This window comes from Schistocerca americana, chromosome 1, assembly GCF_021461395.2.
Source record: "Schistocerca americana isolate TAMUIC-IGC-003095 chromosome 1, iqSchAmer2.1, whole genome shotgun sequence".
Classification (NCBI taxonomy): Eukaryota; Metazoa; Arthropoda; class Insecta; order Orthoptera; family Acrididae; genus Schistocerca; species Schistocerca americana.
The window spans coordinates 606,833,464-606,855,460 of NC_060119.1; positions in this window are offsets into that span (position 1 = coordinate 606,833,464).

Consider the following 21,997-nt stretch of genomic DNA (forward strand, 5'->3'; position numbering starts at 1 on the left):
TGGTTCAAATGGCTCTGAGCACGATGGGACTTAACTTCTGAGGTCATCAGTCCCCTAGAACTTAGAACTACTTAAACCTAACTAACCTAAGGACATCACACACATCCATGCCCGAGGCAGGATTCGAACCTGCAACCGTAGCGGTCGCGCGGCCTCAGTCTGTAGCGCCTAGAACCTCTAGGCCACTCCGGCCGGCCATAATTTCCAGCCTAAATACCTTGGTGTGACACTAGATCGGTCTCTAACATATAAAAAACACTTGGAAAAACAGACCAAAAAGAAAGGCCCCAAACAACATCGTAAAGAAACTAGCTGGTACATCATGGGATGCCGACGCATCGACTCTACGTACTACAGTACTTATGCTTGTTGACCCAGTTGCCGAATATTGTACTCCACTGCGGCAACATAGTGCCCACACGAGGAACCTGGACATACACCTGAACGAGTCAACGAGGATTATTACAAGCACGTTAAAATCCACCCCGATCCCCTGACTGCAAACCATCAGCAACATCTCACCACCTTAATTACGACGCCAAGAAGCAATCAATCGAGAATGGAGGAAACTACACCAACCCGACTACCCAGAGGACCTCCCAATTCATTTAGTCCTACACAACCCTCCCACAGACCGCTTAAAATCTCGCAATCCACTGTGGCATAATGGAAGGAACGATGAGAAGTTCGACATTAGAGAAGAGTAGTACAAGAGGTGGAATGCTGCAAGAATAGCTCATCAAGGTGTCCAAGACCCACCTGCCAGCCCACCAGAACTTCATCTGCAGAGAAGTGAGTGGACGAGGCAGAACAGAATAAGAACTGGCCACGCCAGGTGCAACGCTATGATGCACAAGTGGGGACTCCGAGATTCTGCAGCCTGTGATAGTGGGGCCCTAGAACAAACTATTCAACATATTGTTAGACACTGCCTTCAGAGGAAGTATCTTGGGCCATATAGTGACTTTATTAACGCTACTTCCTATACTGGTAGTTGGCTTCAATCATTAGATATTGAACTATGATTAAATGTATCTTTCTTTTTTTAACTTGCAATTATATCAGTTAAAGTAGTCAGTAATATTGAGTTAGTAATTTTCACAACTTACAAATGTGTATAAAATTTGTGCCAAAAAGTGAAACTAAACTATATGCAAATACTTAACTAGATATACATGTAAAATAAAACTTCAAGTACGTGTCAATGGTTGCTGTTGTTGCCATACGATAAATAAATAAGTAAATGAAACTCTTAAAGCAAAGAAGTCACACGAGGAATTACATTTAAAGATGAGTTGAATACAGCTACCTTTTAAATTTCAATCATTTTATTAACTTTTTTTATATTAATACGTTATTTATGTTTAGAAAATTCCTCAGCTTCCAGCTCCCCTCCCCTCTCCCTTTCCATCTCCTCCTGAGCACTGTTTGTGTCCATCTCCTCCTCCCCCCCTTCTGTCCATATCTTCCTCCCAGTCCCCTCTCCACATTATCAACCCCACTCCAATAGCAGGTTGCCGGTTCTTATCAACACATTATTTCTTTCCAAAGAGTAAGTTTGGTTGAAATCGATTCAGAGGTTTAGGAAGAGCTTTTTACCTGTGACTTTGCCCACGTACGCACATTTCACACATATTTAACATATTTCGCACGTGTTTGTACACATATTTCACGTGCATCTCTGCAGTTTCGGTTTCGTGCAACTCAATGATTATGACGTTATTTCTCCTGAACTACATGTGTTACAATGATATATTTTTGCAGGTATACGCAGTGGTGTGTATGAATACTGTCTGAAAAACGTGTTGCAAATAAAGTAAGTAGTAAAGTAGTAATAAGTTAAAAGGTCATTCCTGATCTGGCAGTTTTACTGCGTGGAAAATGAAAGTGTAGTAAGTGATAACCTTTTTTCCTTTCGTCATCTGTGAGGGATTTCAGCGAGAAAAAGTCTTGTAAAAGTTTGAAATTATGTGTAAAGTTGACTGCAAGTCACTAACTACTGTTATTCTCAAATGCTGAATGAATGCATGTGATTAGTGAAACTGAACGGTTCAAATTTCTAGGTGTTCAGCCCATGTTCAGGATCTTGTTCAGAGACTTAATGTTGCCACTTTTACTGTTCGAACGGTATCTGAAGTTGTAAGTAGGCTGTTTATGTTTTCTTTATGTAAGTAGGCTGTTTAGGTTCTTATATTGGTAACGCCGCCGCCACGTAGCGCTCTCTGTATGAAAATGAAATCACTGGCTGTGCTGTGTGCAGTCTGTGGCTAGTTTGCATTGTTGTCTGCCATTGTAGAGGGGCAGCTGGATGTTAACAGCGCGTAGCGTTGCGCAGTTGGAGGTGAGCCGCCAGCAGTGGTGGATGTGGGGAGAGAGATGGTGGAGATTTGTAATTTGTCATGAACTGCTATATTTATATATGATGATATCAAGGTAAATACATTGTTTGTTCTCTATTAATTTCTTTCATTTGATAACTATTCCTATCAGTAGTTAGTGCCTTCCATAGTTTGAATCTTTTATTTAGCTGGCAGTAGTGGCGCTCGCTGTATTGCAGTAGCTTGAGCAGCGAAGATTTTTGTGAGGTAAGTGATTTGTGAAAGGTATAGTTTAATGTTAGTCAGGGCCATTCTTTTGTAGGGAATTTTGAAAGTCAGATTGCGTTGCGCTAACAAAATATTGTGTGTCAGGTTAAGCACAGTCATGTATAATTGTTCAAAGGGGAAGTTTCATATGTCGACCCTTAGCCGAGGATACCTCACTGGAATCTTCTGATTTTTTTCTTGTAGTTTGTGTAATTAGTGTAGCTATTGTTTATTGCTAGCGCGTAATTATAGAGAGAATTTCCTTTGTAGTTGTAGTTTTTCATTGTTGTACAGTAAAACAGCTGTGGCATGCATGTAGATTTGCACCAAGTATTTCGCAGCTGCAATTAACTAGATATTATTTTCAGTGCTATTTTAATGTGTTCTCTTATTTTTGATCTTCAAATTGTGTTTTTCTGTGTTATCGTGTGAAATATTGTGACAATTATGGCGTGTGAAAAACGTAATACTAGGCTCCAAAGTAAACTGAGAAATGACAGTGAAGACGAAAGCAGTGTGTTAGCGCCACCGAGTAGTGAATTAACTGATGTTCAAAGTAGTAATTTGGTAATTGTGAATAGGGAAATGGAGCGGGCTGCAAACAATGGTGTAGACAGTGAAACAGGTAGTGAACAGGGAAGCATTATCGATCGATCGGTCGGCAACAGCTCGCCTCAGGAATCCGAAATGACAGGACACAATTTCGCAAATACTGTAGATTCAGGTTTTGGGTCATCACCGTTTTCTCAAATAAGTCAAGACACATTTTCTGCTTGTCAAAATGTGAATGTTGCCGGTGCAAATGCACTGCCGAAAAGCGTAGAGAAACAGATTCCAGACACTAATACATTATTATTGCAATTAATGCAACAAATGGAACAAAATCAGAGACAAACACAGCAAAAGCTTGAAAAGTTAGACACAATGGAACAACACCAGAGACAAACACAGCAACAGTTAGACACAGTGGAACAAAATCTCAAAAAGTTAGACACAATGGAACAAAATCAGAGACAAACACAGCAACAGCTTCAAAAGTTAGACTCATTGGAACAAACTCTTGAACAAACGCGTGAAGATTTAACTACTGAGTTACATCACATTGAATCGAAATGTCAAAAAGTCTGTAATGACGTAAAAACACAAATTTGTGAGCATTTCCAACCTATTTTTTCGCGTCATGAAAATGTATTACAGAAGCACGAAGCAGCCATAAAAGAACTGCAAACTATTGTTCATGAAAATCATGAGACCTTGCAAGCTAAAATTGACTCAGTTGCATCTACCGATTCGGTTACGCAACTTGCAAGAACTCAGGAAAACTTAAAGAACACAGTAGATACCCTGAAAATTGGTTCAGAAAGACACATGGAGGAAATAAGTACACTATCGGAGAAAGTAGCCGAACTTTCGGATCAGGTCACTAACTTATCTACAAAGGTAGATGATGATCTGAATGACACAAGACCCGTAGCCTTCACTGACACAGAAGAGTATGAACAAATAAGAAAATTCAAACAGAATCAAAATCAAATCAATACACAGTACAAAAGAGAAATCCGGGAAGTACAAGATCAGCTGACACAGGTAATACAAGAATTACGTATTTCAGAGGACACTCGCGCTCCAATACGGGAAGAGGGACATAGAAATACGGAACAACCACAAAATAATAACACAGGACACTTCGGAAATTATGAAAGAAATTGGCAAGGCGCATTGGATTTTGAGATGGAACCGCCGAAACGAAGTAACAATGACCGACATGCGACTCGCCGACATGATGACTTTGACTATAAGCTGTTCATTACTACACGTAAATTCAAAACATTTAAGAATTCTGGCAACGACATTCATCCACAAGCATGGCTCCATCAATTCTCTCATTGTTTTCCTCCCAACTGGTCGTTAGAACACAGATTAGAATTTATGTGTGGCTACTTGGAGAATGAACCAGCTGTAAGAATGCGATCGGTAATTCACGATTGCCACAGTGAAGGAGAGTTTTACCATGCCTTCCTCTCAGCATATTGGTCTCAAGCCACACAAGACCGCGTAAAACATAGCATCATAATGATGAAACGTTTCGAACAATCTGAATTTTCCAGTCTTATGAAATATTTTGAAGACATGTTGCATAAGAATCAGTATCTTTCAAACCCATACAGCCCCTCAGAACTCATCCGCATTTGCTTAATCAAACTGCCTGAACATTTACGACATATTATTTTGGCAGGACGTTGCAAAGACGACATTGAAGCATTTCAGGGACTCTTACAAGAATTAGAAATTGACACTGACAATCGCGGAACGCGAAACCAGGAACACAGCAATTACAGGTCACATCCGTCGTAATTCCGCGATGAAAGAAGTAATAACTTTACACGACAAGGTTATTCTCACAACACAAATCGTGACCAAAACAGACACCACCCGTATGACAACCACTGGCAGAGTAATAGTTACAGAGAAAGATCGCATTTCCGTAGTAATGAATATGACAGAGATTACCATAGAAACAGACAATATGGGATCAAAAACGATTATTATCAAGGGAGACAGAATAACTCCAGACGCAATGGTCCAGCGCGCAGTTACGATTCAGGGAGAAATTCTCCACCACTTAACCGACAAGAAAGACTCTACAGGAACTACCGACATGACGACAGACGATGTGATCGTAAAGACAGACCTGAATTGCATCAGAACTGGCGGGATTCAAACAGAGCAGGGCCTTCTCGTCACGGTGAATTTGTAGAAGTTAGGTCTCCTAATCCCAATAACGACGCGCGCCAACAAAGAAACAGACAATGACTCGCGCCGCAGGCAGCCACCTGCGCCGGCTGGCTCAGAGAAAAATAACATAGACGCTAACCTTGAGAAAAATTCCAGTATTCTTTACCGACGTATACGACATGATAATTCCGTTGAAGCTCGAGCTTTGCATAGTAGGAAGAGTAAAGGTTTACACCACATTTCACATGTAAAACCGTTTATTGAAAGATAATCAGCTTTTTAACTTAGTCTTTGTCATAAAACTTTTCGCTTCACATTACTAATATGCTTTGTCAGACTTAGAATCTGTTAACATACAACAATGTTTGAAGTTAAATATCCAATCAAGAACCAAGAGAACTTATTTAAACAGAAATGACGAATGCATTGTTATAGTGAACAGACGACACAGTGCTGTATTTGTACATTCTTGCTTGTTAGTTGTACGATTACGTAACGACTATAAGGCTCACATACTTAGAACATTTACCAGTACTGCTAATGAGATTTTAATGCAACATTTTGGTTACCTGAAAATACATTCTGTATTTAAAGTGCTTTCTGAGAGATACCAGATGAGACAGAGGTTAGTTTATGTGACAGCTACACGATTTTTATCACGACGCTACTAATGAGTGACAATTTACAATGTTGCTTTTGCGGTGTTTCTGTTTTATATCTGCAGAGTTTTCTGAATTCTTCTGGAAAGAAAAACATGTTTTAGTAGTAACTTTTGTGGTATAGCAACAATGAGACAGCTTTTTCATGGCACAACAATACGTTACTGTACAGTACTTTCTTCATCACGCCAATAAGCATAATAACTACGATATCTATACGCAAAGCATTTCACTTTTGTTTATCATGAGGTAAGTACATTGGCTTCTGCAGAACTTAGCTTTCGGAGGAAAATAACTACGACACTTCCACAGAGATTATCTTACAACAAGATCCACATTTAGCGCTACAGGACACGCATTTCAGTGATCAATTTTATACTTAAAACATTTATTTTTAAAGATTTTTGAATTACAAAGAAAGTTTTCCGTGATATATTTCATTCCATTGGTGTAATCTGTAACACCTGAGGGTATAATTACATTAATCCTCAGGGGGTACACGCTTACTTTGTGTACCATGTGTGTGGCAACCACAAGAAGCCCTAGCTAATATGGTATTTGCTTACACAACTTTACACATCGGTACCATATTTCTCTAACACATAATTACACAGCTATCTGATCATGTAACTGAGAGAGACAGACATTTATTTTACTATATCAGTGACAGATGTTTACGTAATTACACCGTTGGATAACTTCACACTTACGAAATTGTATTTTGTCTGTACTGTGTGAACTCTTCATATTTTTTCGGAACCATTGTGATACTATGAGAGCTTTGAATGATGTATTTGGTATGAGATCATGATTTTTAAAGTACGTTTGAGGCAGCTGACACTTTTGACATGAGCAGAGAATTTTTTTAGGCTTAGAAATTATTGGAGGAAGTTACGACGATTTTGAGATTTGACTGAGGTGTTATGATGTTATTATTACGACGACGATGTGTATTATGTTGTTGAGGAATGTTTATTATGCTACGTATTTCTCATGATGAAATATTGAAGAAGTGTCGACGAATATGTATATGTATAATGAGGTAAGGAATAATGAGTAGTGTTTAGGGACTCTGATTTATGAAAAGGATGTTGGAAACCAAGAAACGTACTTTAAGAGTTATGAAATGTGTGTGTGTATTCGTGAATGTATTACAATGCAGACGAAAATTTTTTTGGACACTGTTATATCAATAGCATTTTGTTTCTACAGATTTGTAACGCAAATTCTTGACCTGTGAAATATTTTTATATGAGACTGTCACTGTAGCGGTAAATATTTCCGTAAGAAAGTTAAGTGACCACCTGCACGTAATGCGTCGCGGGCACCCAGCTGTGTCAGACGCCTGGAGAAAAAGTCATTAGCGCGTGCCTTTCAGAGCACAGGAAGGAAAAAAAAAAAAAAAAGGGAGGCCATTATCCTGGCCATTGTCATTCCTTTAGAGAAAGCATCGCAAATCCGACACGCTAATTACTTGGAAACATATCGTACTTTCTGATATTGACTGAAATGCCTACTAAAATGACAAGAAATATTTTTACATCTGCACACCTGATTATGACAAGCGTCTTTCTACGAGAGTTGAGAGAGTTTCTACTAACTTATGAAATGTCACATGACTACTGAATGATATTTTTATACTTTGCTTTTCATAGTTGCTTATTTCATTTGATGTCTGGTTTCCAGCTGTGTTGCAGCATTGCTTTTATAAAATGAAATGCATTTGCTAATGTGAACACTTTCTGTCAACAGATCTATTAAATAATTATTTTATGATCCACATTCTTTAAAAAAGGAGCACTTGGAAAGGAAAGAACAATAAGAAGGAACTAGTAACTGCATTCATAATTTTCTTTTCAAGTAATTGGTAACTTTTTGGTAGAATAACTTCTTGTGGTGCACCACTTTAATTACTTAGACATTAAGATGTGATTATACATTTCCCTTATCTGCATTGTTATCTTTAGTGTACTATTTTTTCTGCTTGAGCTATGTCATGTTTAGGTATAAGTTACTGCTGTTTGCCAGGCATCGTGTTACTGAATTTTAATTTGTGTTACTCTGCTAAGCCAGATTTAATATTTTGTTTACTGCGCATTGACTCATATTAGTTGTAATGTTGCATTGCTTGTTAATTTAGATTTACTGTAGCTTGCTTTGCAAATTTCCATTTTTTTTCTCATTGCTGTTTGTGTTAATTGTTATGTGATGCTGCATTGCCTCGTCCCTTAGTTTAGCATCTGAGCTCAGTAGCTTTAAGTTAGTTTAAGAGGGGTAGACTATATAAGAAACTAACTATGATGAATTGGAAGAAATGCATTTAGACGCTATAAGAAAATGGTTTGGCCAAAAAAAAAAAAAGTATTTTAGGTAGGATTTTCTTGGAAATAAATGATGAGGTAAGATAATGGAAAATAAAAATGAGGTAAGAGATGTGTGAACATATAAACACAGAAAGCATGCTTAGTTAGAATTTTTTTTGGTGGAAACAAAGGATGAAATAAGAGGAAAGATATATGAAGTTTTGGGTTGGACTGCAGTACCAAATGTTACACTGAAAACGAACCCTGTCCTTTCCTATTGGTGTTATCCCATTATGTGTGTGTGTACCCTTGTGTATTTGTTTTCTTCCTGTCTCTGTGTAGTTTCATAGAATTTTTTCTTCTATTAATATTAAGCTACATTCACTATGATGAGGAATACTGTTATCCTCAAATATAATTGGCATTCATAATATGTTATTTACCTTATAAATATGCTTACACATTATTTATTCTGTTTAATGCTCATGTGTGAAGTTGATGTTTCGAAAGTTATTGTGATCTTTTATGTATGTACTCATGTCATAATTCCACTGATGTATATGTTAGTTCGATTCTTTTGTAAAGCCTGTACTACAAATGTTATCTATATTGTTATGTTCTTTAATGATGTATTTTGTACCTTTGTTATTGTATTCTTATGTTATAAAATTGTAATTGTCACCAGTTCATGATATTATTAACTTGTTAGTTACATTTCACTGCACACGTTTCTGTTGGTCATAGTATATGGACAATATGTGAAAAGTTGGGACTGTTAGTGTTTGCACGTGTGTTACTAATTCAGCAAGGGACTGGATAACAGCATTGCTGGTTCTAAGGACAATTCCAAAAAACTTTGTGAGTGCACAAGTGGTGGTTTATGGACTTGCTATATTCTCTGCAAGACTCTTCGATGGTGAATGTGCACCTGCACAATCGCAACAGATGGCTGCTGGCAATCTCTACAAGGACTACAGTGGGTCTGCACCTCTGGTGGCCCACCAATATCGTAATCTCTACCAGGACTACGGTGGGTCTGCTCTGTGATGACCTACCTACCAATATTCGTCAGAACTTCGAATGACTCTGCTGTGGGTTTGCTCTGTTGTGGACCATTACCTGTATGCATGTCAAGAGTCAGCACTGTCTTTCCGTTGGAAGGACAACACTACTTCTTCAAGACTGCATGGAAATCCACTACTTCCGTGTGCATTTTCTATTACTGCTCAGACTTTGAGAAAAACACTGCTATTCTACTGTTATGTACGATTAGGACTGTCTTTATGGACTGTGAGAAAATTTTAGCTTCTGACCAACATTGTATCAATAAGTGTGTGCATTTGATTTCTTTGTTATTGTATTTATGAAAAATTTTATGAAATCGTTATTGGCCACTGCCCAAAAAAAATTTGTAAAATTTTTGTGGGGAGCATGGGGGCTATGTAAGTAGGCTGTTTATGTTTTCTTTATGTAAGTAGGCTGTTTAGGTTCTTATATTGGTAACGCCGCCGCCACGTAGCGCTCTCTGTATGAAAATGAAATCACTGGCTGTGCTGTGTGCAGTCTGTGGCTAGTTTGCATTGTTGTCTGCCATTGTAGAGGGGCAGCTGGATGTTAACAGCGCGTAGCGTTGCGCAGTTGGAGGTGAGCCGCCAGCAGTGGTGGATGTGGGGAGAGAGATGGTGGAGATTTGTAATTTGTCATGAACTGCTATATTTATATATGATGATATCAAGGTAAATACATTGTTTGTTCTCTATTAATTTCTTTCATTTGCTAACTATCCCTATCAGTAGTTAGTGCCTTCCATAGTTTGAATCTTTTATTTAGCTGGCAGTAGTGGCACTCGCTGTATTGCAGTAGCTTGAGCAGCGAAGATTTTTGTGAGGTAAGTGATTTGTGAAAGGTATAGTTTAATGTTCGTCAGGGCCATTCTTTTGTAGGGAATTTTGAAAGTCAGATTGCGTTGCGCCAACAAAATATTGTGTGTCAGGTTAAGCACAGTCATGTATAATTGTTCAAAGAGGAAGTTTCAAAGTAAGTGATCGTTCGACACAAAAATTAGTATACTTTGCTTATTTTCATTCGCTTATGTCATATGGTATTATGTTTTGGGGTAACTCTTCCCACTCTCAAAAGACATTTGTGGAACAGAAACGGGCAATTCGGGCAATAAGCGGTGTAAGGTCAATTTTCATAACAGTCATCTGTGGGATAGTACGCAGAACCACCATGGTATGGTGACAGCGAATCATTAGCATTGGTGCAGCCGGAATGTGTGGGCCGGGATAATTGGTAACCGTATTTTGGGACCAGTCATCCTTCCACGTCGCCTAATAGTCCGAAAGCATCGGCGTTTCTTACAGGTGATTTGCCTCCCCTGCTGGAAGAAGTGCCACTGATGATTCGAATGCCTATGTGACTGCTACATTATGGTGTTCCAGCCCACTTCACCATTAACGTCCGGACGCATCTCAAACGTGTCTTTCTTGATCGATGAATTGTACGAGGGGATCCAGTTACGTGGCCTGCTCGTTAACTGGATCTCAAACCAGTGCGATTTCTGGCTACGGGGCCATCTCAAAAGTATCATGATGCAGAGCCCATTCCAGATGTGGAGACACTGGAGCAATGCATTCATGCTGCCTTTGACACTGTACGGATGCAACCTGGCCGATGTGAACATGCTACGGCGCGTACACGCAAGCGTTGAGGCACATGGAAACCATCTTCAGCACATACTGTAACTGTGGCTGCATGGTACAGCGCGTATTAGACCGCTGTCTCAGTAACAATGTACGATTGAATAAATGGTCTCTAGCATGGAAACCATGCATTTCCGTACATAAGTTAATTAGCATTTTTTGTTCAGTACCCTCTCATCCATCAGTCATTAGAGTTTGTACGCGGTGGAAAAAATACCATCCTGTATATGTAACTCCGCGAGGCATTATTCTACGTTAAATCGAACCTCTTCCGCAGGCTGAAGACATCAAAATAAAAGCGCTCTGCAACGCTGCAGCGGCGGCACACCCCTCCACTGTTTCCAAAACTTCAATTGTGGAGCATCGGACAAATCGACCAATGTTCTGTGCTTGTGACTACGACAGTAGCCAAAGTAAACACTATAACACCACTATTTAATAACATCCTAATGTTATTCTGACAACTGAGAACCATTGTCCCAAATGTATATTCACACTTTTCCGAATACCTTTGCTATTAGTTGTAATAGCTTGTATGTTACTTCCCAGTTTAACGCGAGCTGTTTTTGAAACGATGGATTATTATTCTAGTGAGACAGTGGTCAAATACTATAATGTTTCCTGTCCTTTGATAGACCACTGAAATCGACTGCTGGTGGTTTCCCTTAATCAAGCGACGACATAGTTCCGTCCCCATCTTAGGAAGTGCTCCCTCCTCTCCTGCGGCCTCGACTTGACGGTAAAATTACCTTCTTTCCGCGCATTTTTTTTCTATTTGTTCTTTCATTTATACCATACGGCCTGATTACAGAAATGCCATGCAAACATCGCCATACATAAGAGTACATCGTTCTCTGTAGTTCACAGAGTATAGGATGACCTGCAAGGCTGCGAAACGATGCAAATTCAGCTAACGCAATAACCACATTACTTTCCTCAACCCAGTCACTTTATTGGTGCTACAGTAAATGAGATGGCGCATTACTTCAGGCACTGCCGCAACGCTGAACTCTTAAGCTTACTTCCTTTGCTACAATGAACGAGTCAGTCACAGATTGTTCCCCCATTTCTTATACTATCAGACAAACCATTAGCAAGAAGACCAGATTGAGGGACTTAACACATCAGAGTGGTCAACAACATATACTCGGCCATCGCTAGGTAAAGTATTGCGTATCGTTCCCCAGAACGTAGAGTCACACTCTTATCACCGTCAATTTTCAAGGCTATTTTGAGGTATGACAACATTTAGTCGGTTATTAATAAGTGACTGTCAAAGAAACAAAACCCACACTCACACAAATACGCAAGTACTGTATCTCGTAAATGATAGTGTAACAAGATACACAAAGGAGACATACCAACATTAAAATTCTAAATTCTTTGAAGAGTTTTAAGCCAATTCTATAGCACTAACGTAACAGTTTTTCACAAATTATCAGTACTGACAACATTACGGCATGGTATCTCGTCCAAGATAACAAAGTAAGTCATAATTTGCATACATACTAGAACACTGAAAAGCACTGCCAAGCCTTACAGACACTAGAAGAGATTCTTAAGTCACTGAAAAGTAATTTAAATACTTTATAATACTATTTTCTGTGAGATTTTGTTGAACATGGATGTTATTCATTTTTGAGAGAGATCGCAGGCATTCACAGATACTTTTAAAACTCTTTATTTCTGTTCCATGATTACGATAGCATACGGTATATCGGTGCAGTCAATGTAACAAAATAAGTGTAGCATAATGGACCGAAACTGGCCGAGACAACAAATCAAAACTTTTTTTAAAAGATTTGTAGTTGGTTGTGGTCTCCCTCGATAATCTTTAACTTCAGTATTTAAAGCAGTGTTTGATTTTTTTGTATTATATATAGATCGGTCATCAGATTTTTCAGTTTCGACCCTCCATCTTTCACATAAAACAGCTCAGTTAATTAATTTTCGTCTCTTAACCAATTTATTTCTTCCAATTGTTATTCACTCTTTTGAACCATTTCTTCTCCTTTCCTTTATTTATAAACTGTCTATTTCTTTTCGTTTGTATCAAATTTCTAAACATGCTTTTATTCTTTAATACATTTTTTCTAATACCATTTCTGTTATATCCTTCCTTATACTTTCGAAACAATATATTTCTTTGTTTCTAATGTCAGGATTACTGGAATCATAGTATATGATCCTACAGTAAGTTGTAGTTTGTGCAGCCAAAAATCGAACGTGTCTTTTTATTACAATATCAGACACCTTTTCACTGACCTCTAACTTTTAGATATCCTAATTTTTTCTATCTTTGATTCACGTTTTCTCGGGATTACTGGGGCTAAGATATTCCTTGTGTTCTATCTTCGTGTTTCTCCTGCTGTCATGGCGAACATACTTTCCAAAGTACGAAGATATACTGATATGACCATTGTATTGATGTCATCGCTTCTTTTCATTATAATTTGGTCAGTCGATTGATATACCATTTACAGTTTATCACTCTTAATTTGTTACCTTATGCTGTGGACTTCTCCACCAGACATCACGGCGCCTAGAGTATCAGCAACCAAACTGACAGCCTGCAGCCGCGGGTTGCCCACTTCACAGGCACACCGAAGCACTACACAACTGACAAGCAATATTGATGAATGACCACAACAACAACAACAACAACAACAACAACAACAGAAAAGACACCAGCGGCCACCAGGGGCCACTACCGGCCCACATAAACATAAGGAAGAGGTCGCTGCAGATCCCAGAACTATTTTCACATGTCAAACCACGTGATAGAAAATAGTTCCAAGGTACTCATCCGCCGAAGCGCTATAAAGGCTGGCCCTCGGCCACACATCGGCAGTGCATCGACCGCCAGCAGATGTGGACAGCTGCCGCACTGGCAGCCCGGCTTGGATTTCTCGCTGATCTCTGGATTAGGCTTGGTATATCGGAGAGGTCTCTGGCGGAGACAAGTAGGAAAATATTTCAATTGTTTTCTATATCATTCTTGTATGTAGTTGTGATTCAAAGTCGGATCACTGTTTTGTGTTGGTGTTATACTTGGAGAATTTGTTTTGGTTAATTGAACAGACCAATAAATTGTTTTCAGACTTTGATCGTTAGTCTCTTCTGCTTATGCAGACATATCACCTTATGTGTCCAACCCATAGATTAACCCAAGTACGAATATTTTATTTTGCAACTTTTCAATATTTGGTTTTTGCAAAAGATATTAAAAATTCAACAAAATTACCAGTATTACTTCTTCAAGTGCTCTTACTAAATTTTCAGAGAATATAACAATGTGTTCATAACAGTCCAATTTATATAAACCCATGCAAGTTTTACTCTAGTTATTGATTCCAAGTAATAATGTTAAATCAGTTGATTATCTGGAGGCTTACTGAACGAATCTATTCTGTATTGGTTGGAAGGGTACAGGTGACAAATGGACATACACTGACTGGTTAGAGACAGATTCATTCACTAAATACGTTATGCCTGGTGTGAACGCTACCGATATTTGGTTTCTTGTCTTAAAGTACTCTGTATCGAAACAACATGTTTCGTGTTGATCCAACAGGATGGATTCAGATTTCAATAGTCGTGCTAGAGTAGTGACTTACCTTTGAAAACAATTCACTTTCCTAAAACAGGGGAAAGAAATTCCTTATTCTTTCCTCACAAAAACTTTACACACTATCTGATCAAAAGTATCCAGACACCCCAAAAAACATACGTTTTTCATATTACGTGCATTGTGCTGCCATCTACTTCCAGGTACTCCATATCAGCGACCTCAGTAGTCGTTAGATATTGTAACACAGCAGAATGGGGCGCTCCGCAGAACTCACGGACTTCGAACATGGTCAGGTGATTGGGTGTCACTTGTGTCATACGTCTGTACGCGAAATTTACACATTCCTAAACGTCCCTAGGTCCACTGTTTCCGATGTGATACTGAAGTGCAAACTTGAAGGGACACGTACAGCACAACAGTGTACAGGCCTACCTCAACTGGTGACTAACAGAGACCGCCGACAGTTGAAGAGGGTCATAATATGCAATAAACAGATATCTATCCAGACCATCACAAGGAATTCCAAACTGCATCAGGATCCACTGCAAGTACTATGACAGTTAGGCGGGAGGTGAGAAAACTTGGATTTCATGGTAGAGCGGCTGCTCATAAGCCAAATATCACGCCGGTAAATGTCAAACGATGCCGCGCTTGGTGTAAGGAGCGTAAACATTGGACGATTGAACAGTGGAAAAACGTTGTGTGGAGTGACGAATCACGATACACAATGTGGCGATCCGGTGGCAGGGTGTGGGTATGGCGAATGCCCGGTGAACTCATCTGCCAGCGTGTGTAGTGCCAACAGTAAAATTCGGAGGCGGTAGTGTTATGGTGTGGCCGGGTTTTTGATGGAGGGGGCTTGCTCCCCTTGTTGTTTTGCGTTGCACTATCACAACACACACCTACAGTGATGTTTAAAGCACCTTCTTCCTTCCCATTTTTGAAGAGCAATTCAGCGATGGCAATTGCGTTTTTCAACACGATCGAGCACCTGTTCATAATACACGGGCTGTGGCGGAGTGGTTACATGACAATAACATCCCTGTAATGGACTGTCCTGCACAGAGACCTGACCTGAATCCTATAGAACACCTTTGCGATGCTTTGGAAGGCCGACTTCGTGCCAGGCCTCACTGACCGACATCGATACCTCTCTTCAGTGCAGCACTCCGTGAAGAATGGGCTGCCATTCCCCAAGAAAGCATCCAGCTCCCGATTGAACGTATGCTTTCGAGAGTGGAAGTTGTCATCAAGGCTAAGGGTGGGCCAACACTATATTGAATTGCAGCATTACCGATGGAGGGCGCCACGAACTTGCAAGTTATTCTCAGCCAGGTGTCTGGATACTTTTGATCACATAGTGTAGTTCCGCAAGTTTTGCCGCAAATTTCGCATAGTAAGTAACCAACCCTAAAGAGAAATACTTCTCTTTTTCTGGACTAGGCATAGGACATTTCTGCACAGCTTGTATCTCTTTGGTGCACAACTGCTCGTCTTCTACTTCCATTGTTGCCCGTCATCGATGCAGACATCAGCTACTGTTGCAGCCTAGCCTCTACCAGTACTTTTGATATCATTTTCTGGATGAGAGATTTCTCTAGTTGAGGTAGGTGGGCAGGGTAAGTCATGAGTAGTTCGAATACAGTTGAAACATTGATTTATTTCCCCATACTTTATTACAGTTAGACTTGTATTCACATCAGGTGGGAGCATGATGACGGATGTCAAACTTATAAACCATGTTGCCTAGTGTATAACCATGAAGACGCCTTTGGATGGTGCTCCAACTGCAGCTCATGAGAGGAACAACCTTGTGGTGTACACATTCCTGGGCAGTGTCATCTGCACAGCGTCAGGCTTTGCCACAGTAATCTGGCCTACCTATACTGCTAACAATGCGACTGGGGGCCCTGCCCAACCGTGGTGAGGCATGGAAGAATAGATGTGGGGTGCAAACCCCAGCCTTCATATCTGGCTGGTGGCATCTGGCGTTGGCGCACACCCATGTGTTGGTGGCAAGTAGAGCCTCATTTCAACCCTCAGCCTTGTAGTATGTCAGCTGCCCCCCTCCTCCCCCTTCCTGGCAAGTGACCCTGTCAGGTTGACGGTTCTGTAACAATGGCCTCACTCCAGAAACCCGCACTACAGGGTATACTGACACGATGAACTGCCAATTTGGTAACTTGTTGATACGAGTCCCATCTGACTTGGCAGCCAGTATTTATATTCGTACGTGACAGGGTTGGGTTTTGTTCAGTGGTCACCACAGATGTCATGTATGTCACTTACTGCAGCATCGCAAAAGCATTCTAGGTTACAGAAACTTCATGAGTTATTGACCGGACAGCCGTGCTGTGGCTCCTTTGTGGGTATTGTGACACAAAGCTTCATCAGTGGGTTATGGCAAATGGTATGATTGTGGCAACGAGCTGTTGACTTGTTTTGTGCCGTTACAGATATCAGTTTTGCTGATAATTCATTCTTTAACGCTGGAGTGGAAATTCTCGCCTCTTTTGATTGTTCTTCATTGATTGAGTTTTGTGTAATGCTAACATTTTACAGCCACACAAGAGGATGATAGTGAGGCTATGTGTGTGCCATCTCTATGAAGCCTGTCATTGCTGTTTTGCACTTACTCTGAATGTGGATTCATTCTGGTCATTATTTCTGGGTGATAGTAAAGGGTAAGCAACAAGTACTGAATATTTGGAGAACGACGAAATTAACTATAAATTCACTCGCTGCCTTCACTGAAGTAGTGTTTATGTAAGAAGAGGTGAAAAAATAAACCAGCCAGTTGTAAAACAAAGGTTTTCTAGCTCTTGGCCTAGGTTTCGATATTTCTAAACATGTCTTCTTCAGAAGGAGTGATGGTACATTAGATTATCTGAAGCCGAGCGGATCTTGTCATACATAATATTGTCAAAACAAGCAAATCCATGGCTTTAGATAGCAGCCAGATTACATTTAGTGTATTTTCGAATGAATGCTCAGTAGTGAATGCCCACAGATAGGGGCTCTTGTCAACGTAACAGGAGTCACAGGATAAAATATTTGCGTAAGTTGCATGTACATCATGCCAGGGACTGAGACCAACAATTGGCCTTAGTCTCTGGCACCTTGATGATATCACTATTTCTGTACCCATTTCCACTACTTACTTGCATAATTGTCCGAAATTCTTTCTCAGTTTTGTCGTCGTCCAAAGATTACTTCAAGATTCTGTGTCTCATAGACATGGAGAAGCCATATATATACCTTTGAGGACGACTTGACTTCGCATTTATGACCACATCTGTGTTCCAGATAGCCGGCCGGTGTGGCCGTGCGGTTCTAGGCGCTTCAGTCTGGAACCGCGTGACCGCTACGGTCGCAGGTTCGAATCCTGGTTCAGGCATGGATGTGTGTGATGTCCTTACGTTAGTTAGGTTTGAGTAGTTCTATGTTCTAGGGGACTGATGACCACAGATGTTAAGTCCCATAATGCTCAGAGCCATTTGAACCATTTTGTGTTCCAGATACCGAAATGTAATAATAAATAAAGACATTTTATTTAGTGATCTAGACAGTTTTATCCATAAACTATTCATGATACCGGAAATGTGCGTCCCTTATTGATGAATCTAAATCTGTTATTGGAAATTTGGAAATTTTTGGCAAGTTCTGTGGGACCAAACTGCTGAGCTCATCGGTCCCTAAGCTTACACAGTACTAAACCTAACTTAAACTAACTTACGCTAAGGACAACACACACACAAGTACGAGTGAGGACTTCTGACGTGGGGAGCCGCGCGATCCGTGACAAAGTGCCCAAGACTGCGCGGCTACCCTGCGCCGCTAAATCTCTTATTGGAATAAATAGTACAAAAAAGTACATTCTCATTACTTTCAATAGATGTACCAGACTGTATTCCTGCAGTTAACTGTTGATGCCACATGCAAGATTACGTTCAGTTAACCAGTAATTACAGATGTTTAAGTGTGTTGTGTACACTAGAGCGTGATGATCTCTCACTTTTCATTAGTGCTCGTAATGACTTCTGTCAGTGTGTCAGTGCAAATGAAAGTCACAAAACATCTTGGATTTGATTCATGACAAATTTCTTAGTGTATTGGATAAAGTCTTGTATGGCTCCGACATAACGCACTTACAACTACGCAGAACGCTGTTCTGACCTCGACTGCCATCCGCGTTTTTTTTTTTTTTTTTTTTTTTTTATGTGAGAGCTAATCTCAGGAACAATTGTTGGGATTTCGAAACGGATTTCACCATAAGGTAGACTGACTGATCCACCAGGAAGGTTTATGTGTAGAATAACGATGAGTGTCCTATATATATATATATATATATATAGCTGGTTAGCTACAAAGGAGATGGTATCTGGTGGGAAAAGAAGTAAATAGCAGCCGAAACTCCAGAGAGCAGCAAGGTTTGACCAGAATGTCATATCTATCACTATCACTGTACGGATTTTGATACAGTTTTTACTAATATCGAGATTGATTGACGAGAAAAGTTTGTGTATACGATTTACAAGTCTTCCAGCCATAGATATTTATTGCTACCCATGGCCGGCCGTGGTGGCCGAGCGGTTCTAGGCGCTTCAGTCTAGAACCGCGCGACCGCTTCGGTCGCAGGTTCGAATCCTGCCTCGGGCATGGATGTGTGTGATGTCTTTAGGTTAGTTAGGTTTAAGTAGTTCTAAGTTTAGGGGACTGATGACCTCAGATGTTAAGCCCCATACTGCTCAGAGCCTTTTCAGCCATTTTTTTGCTACCCATGCGAAGCCATGGGGGATAGCTAGTTTGGTATTAGTTATGGTTATTTCTACTACAGTTTTCTTCTGTTTTTTTTCTGTTCAGTACTATCACAGCTCACCAACTGGGAGAAGTGAGCCTTATGAAGGAAGAGTAGTAATGAGTATAAAGTGATGTAAGTAAAGTGGATTAAGTGGAAGATAACTGTGTATGTAAATACGACTGCATAGTAATTTGATAGATGATGTGACTAGTTTATTAGGTATTCATCGTAATTACACACATTTATGACAGCAAATTTGTGTTACTATATTCAAATATTTAAGTAGCGTATTAGATTTTAGATTTTGTTAAATTTCACATCGTTGTAAATCGATAACAGGTTGAAACTAATAATAACAATCCTAATTTTAACGGATTGCACAACTGCGCGAATAAGCTACCATGCACGAGATATTAATTTCTCATAAACTGATCTGCCACAGAAATTTACAGGCCTCTCGTAAAATACATGAGTGTTATACTCAGTGTCGTTATCTTATCAGCTAACTGGGTTTCATCACTGACTGATTGGAAAATTGTCGTACATCAACACGTGTAACTTCTTAGGAAAGGCAAATTATTCGTATTGTTTGTAAATGGCGAGAAAGAAGTACATTACTCTCATTCTCAGTCCTGTACTGTTATTTCTACTCGTTCAGAGCTGTATCGTAGGAGCATAATGAAAGTCAGGTCTTCACATACGAAATATTAGATTCTGAAATCATGCAACACGGTCATTGCCTAATTCCACCACATTGGCCACCGTTGTCGAGATTGGTAGCACCTACAGCAATGACACGAGATTATTCCCACATCATTGGTCTTGCGAAATAAACACGTTGAGAAATTGGAAATTTGGGGTAAGATCTTATGGGTTCAAACTGGTGAGGTCATCGGTCCCTAAGCCTACACACTACTTAATCTAACTTAAACTAACTTACGGTATGAACAACACACACCACACACAACCATGCCCGAGGGAGGACTCGAACCGCCGACGGGAAGGGGGGGGGGGGGGGGGAGGCCAGGCCGAAACACGTTGAGAAACTGGCACGATTATGCCCTGAACAAGCAAATGTAGTTTTCTCTATTCTCCCGAAACATGAAGTCCTTGGTTTTGCAACTCAGAGGGACATGTTACCACCACTGGGTATTTTACACTGTTACCGTCGTATTTCTGCACAGTGGTTAGACGCTGAAAAAGTTGTAGAACAAACACTGGAATCCAAGCTTCATCCTAAGATGATAACTGAGAACTTACTTGTGATGCGAAGCAGATATTTTAGCTGTATCTTCTCGAAAAGTATTGAAGCAACACTTGCTGAATAGTAATACGTCCTATCGATAGAGGTGTATCATATATTGCAAAAGAAGAGCCTATCTTCCTTCAGTGCTTCGTATAGCTGCTCAGTTTATAATCATAATACATTTCACTTACCACCATTCTCTCCTATCCCAGCAGTTTAAAGAAATTTTAGCAATTTAAAAGTTTAGCAGCGACGCAGCTGTCAAAGTTAACTTCAAAAATATATTATTTCATGAACGCTGAACTACCACGACTATACTGACACATTGCTCTTGTGTTTCAGATTGTCTAGTAACTTACGTAATACCTGTCCTCGTGTCTCCTTTCCTTTATCTGTTCAGAACGGTTGATGAGGCAAAATCTTTGGTCATTTATGTTACAACACGACGACGAAATTCGATATGATAATACGTTACATCAAACCAGGTATCCCTCTCCCACCCGCCTCCCACCCCCTCCAGTGTACTTGTTAATGTCGATCGTTATGTGGCTTTAGACTCTTATCTGCTTCTTTAAACCAACTCAGGTTTTATCTCCCTCTGTGATATAATCTCATTTTCAGCTGTGTCACATAATCTTGCTCGTAAACTAAAAGAGTGCCAGTTAAATAAAAGAGCTGCGGCACTTGAGTGTACCTATCTGGATTTCTCGGAACGCTTCGAAGTGCGGTGTTGCTCACTACACACACGCTGTCCCGAGGTGAGCAGACACAGTAGTGCCAACATGTGCCATTGTATTTCCCTTTTCCGGTCCTTGTTCGTAGGAATGAAACATTGCAAGCTAGTCATGGACCCCATAAACGCACAGATGTGTGAAGACAACATTTGTCTTATACGGTGACAGAATGAACACCAGTTACGCCACATCCAGTACTACGTCTGCATACGAAAAAGGGAAGTGAGAGTTGCAGTCTCCATGTCGATTCTTACTGTTGTGTGCATCTGTTCAACGACCATTCTTGAAATCAGGGATGAACTGCGCATTTTCCAACCATTAGGAATGTTTCTCCAGCGACCTACGGCAACTACTGCTAGAAGTAAAGCAAGTCCTTTCACATACTCTTTGTAGATTTTGATAGCTGTCCCATTATGTCCAGTCACCTTTCCTCTGTTGAGAGATTTTAGCTGATTTTGTATCCAGGGGTCAATTATTTCGATACCTAACATTTTCTGATATTACTTCCTATCTGAATTTTGGTAACACTTTTAATAAAACACACTGCAGATTCTCTTAGCCTTCATTTCTGTGCTTTACTGTCAAATGTGCTACATTTTAAACGTAATAATGTAGCTGCTATTAACAGAAACGAATTACTACCATTAAATGGCTTTG